This window comes from Aplidium turbinatum, chromosome 4 (assembly GCF_918807975.1).
Source record: "Aplidium turbinatum chromosome 4, kaAplTurb1.1, whole genome shotgun sequence".
Taxonomy (NCBI): domain Eukaryota; kingdom Metazoa; phylum Chordata; class Ascidiacea; order Aplousobranchia; family Polyclinidae; genus Aplidium; species Aplidium turbinatum.
The window spans coordinates 15,869,555-15,872,729 of record NC_137475.1 but is presented as its reverse complement, the minus strand read 5'-3'; positions in this window follow the sequence as shown (position 1 = coordinate 15,872,729).

The window sequence follows — 3,175 nt, the reverse complement described above, 5'->3', positions numbered from 1 at the left end:
TATACCTCCGTATGCTCCGGCGCAAGGTGGCGCCTGGGAGGCAATGGTTAAACAATTTAAAATTGCATTTTTTCACATTTTGGACTCTTCAAGTCGTAAGCCCAATTTTATTGAACTGCTTACGTACACAGGCAGTGCCGTTCGGATCGTGAACGAACGCCCTTTGGTACCTTTGAGTGACGACCCTAGGGATTTTACTGTCATCACCCCTGCCTCACTTTTGACCTCATACTTAGACCCATACTGTGCTGTTGGGCAACCACATGATCGTGACCAATTAAGAAGGGATTATCGGTTCAATTTGTCACTTTCTCAGCAGTTTTAGAGTAAATGGATCGATTTTTACTTGCCAGGTCTTCAGGGCCGGAAAAAATGGCTAAAAATGGCCGAGAATTTGGAGCCTGGTCAACTTGTAGTGGTAGGTTCTCTCCAGGACATTGGTAAACGTGGGAAGTATCAACTTGGGAGGGTGCATGAGGTAGTTCCACAAATTAGGAAAGGGAAGCCTGTGGTTCGTAGAGCTAAAGTTGCCGTCTGCAATTATGATGAGAGTACGGGGAAAGTGAAAGTAGACTATGTGTTGAGGGATATTTCGTGCCTCGCCCCACACTGTCACGGAACACACACTGTCACGCATCATGTTGTAGCAGTTGATTCGTTTATTTTTTTGTATGTTCGCAACACTTCTGTGTTGGAGTAGTTTTCACTCTAAGCAACCGCAATTATTGTTAACCCAGCAGCCGTCATGCTGTTATGTTTTGAGTAAGTTTGTGAGCATCATTTTTATTATTGTATGATAAGTCATTGTTTTATGTTTGAACCATTCGAAGTTAACTACTACGTCATTACCAGGGTAGACTTGGGCAGCAACCCCGTCGATAATTGCATTTGTTTACCTATCTTGTGCACGTTTAATGATCAACCGACAACACATAGTTTTGGCCGCATAATTTGAAAGAAAACTAGTGCTACAAACAAGACTGTTATAAAGATTCCTGCAAACGCATCAGTCCGAGCCACCGGCATCCTCATCGAGAAGTCACACCAAGAAGCATGTCGATGTTTGATCATTTCGTTTACTCATGTTCTAATCATCTGGCGCCAAGTGATGTGGCGTTCCCCTTTACAATTCTGCCTGCGTCTGAATAGTTCTGTCCGCTAGAGGTCGCCAAGGCTGGAACGTGGCTCGCGCCGCGGATGAATACTAAACAGGGACTTTTGAAAACAACAACTCAGCGATCGGACGTGAAATGAAGTGAAGGAAAGCGATGCACAAAAGACAATAAAGAAATGACATTCGGAAATCGGAACATGGCTACAAGGTTGAACCCGGACTATTGATTAAGGACATTTATTCTATTAAGTATAATATTACTGTGTGTGTAACCTGGTCTGCCCTGGTGACCTTTATTTGTATTAGCTTCTACCATTGTTAATTGATGTTATTGTGTTTACTTTGAATTATTATACTACTTCTACAATGCTTACTTTAGTGTGGTATTAATAGACAGTGCACTCTAGAAGAGTTAAGGTTAGAACAACGCCCCTTCTGAGCTAGGAGTCGCATGTCGGTAGTGCTTAGCGTACACTATTCGACAACACCCACACCATACGCCAAACCGTAGCTTAATTATCATTGCCGTTTTAGGCAACTTTTACTGCCAGGGTTAAAATGGTAATAAAACTGCCAGGGTAAAACTGCCAATGTTACTCCCAGGGTAATAAAACAAACAATAAATAAAACAAATGCACTTGTAACATGTACCATACTTGGTACATGTTACACACTCAAAGATGCAATAACATTCCGCTAAAAAAATTTGAAAGACTTTTCCATATCCTGCTTAGGATATCCATGAAAATGAAATAAGTGGCCACTGTAGCCTATGCATGTAGCCTATGTAAGGTCACTGATGTTGATAAACTTTTAGTTTTTGGGCAAAAAACAACCTCTTTCACTAATTTCAAATATAAAACTTGCCATTTTGGCCAGTTTTTGGTAAAAAGAACTCTCCAAAAATCAATGTCTCGCCACTGCCTGCAGCCATGCCAGTGGCAAAAGCTACACGATTGCTGGTACAGTGCTGCTGTTAGATTCAAAAGATTGATTGAAGAGCGCAAATCAGTCACTCTGAAGTCTGAACTTGCAACACACTGCCATCACGCATGCGCAAACCTCTTGCAAAACGATTTCTGTACGAGCGGGGATATTTTTTCTAAAAAGTTGAAAAAATTTTGGAAAAACTTGAGTGGGGAAAATTTCACCAGATTTCACCAAAAAGTTGTCTGGTTCCAAGGTCAAAAAGCTTGGCACCAAAGACCTCTAAATTCCACCAGAATTTTTTCATTTGGTATCCTATTTCCCCATCTGGCAATGCTACGCAGAAGTGCTCTCGCGAGGTCACGTGATTTCGTATCCCGAGCTCACTATATCCATAGATATCTTACATATAGATATGCAACTCAGTGGTGCGTAACGATGTTTGAAAGCTAACAGTGTAGCTATGGCTGTATGCAGGCCCGGATTAAGGTCAAATGGGGCCCCTGTGCTAATGAATTTTATGGGGGCCCTTACCAGCTTACGTGGAGCGTAATGGAAGTAAGCTGGTTTCGCTTGCAGAGGAAACCGAGCCTTGCTTAGGCTAGTTAGATAACTTTGAAATAGCACGTGATCGATGATTAAATAAGCATGTGCAAATTAAGTCAACAATGTTTACGTTATAATGGATGCAAAATCACACACATTAAATCAACGAAACCGTGCAAGGGAAAACATTGTAGCAAGGGACCACTGTTAGTACTGCACACTACACTGCAAATTGCAATGAAAGGTTATTCTGAATTTCTATTCTAAACTGCTCTTTCATTCACTACTAACTACCAATAGAATTTAGAAAACAAACATGAAATTCAGTCGAACGACTTTTTTCTGGCTTTCTTTGCTGCAAAGTCTGTAAAGATAGCATCAAAATTGAGAAGTCGCAGTTCATCACACTCTATGCTGAGAAGGCTCAGATTAGCCAACCGCTCTTGTGTCATTGTAAACCGAAGTACGTTTTTGATTCTTTTCAGCTTAGAGAATGATCTTTCTCCAGAACAGTTAGTGACCATCATACAAAGAAACAATCTAAGAATTGTTTCTACATTAGGAAAAGCAGCTTCAACTTTGTCATTC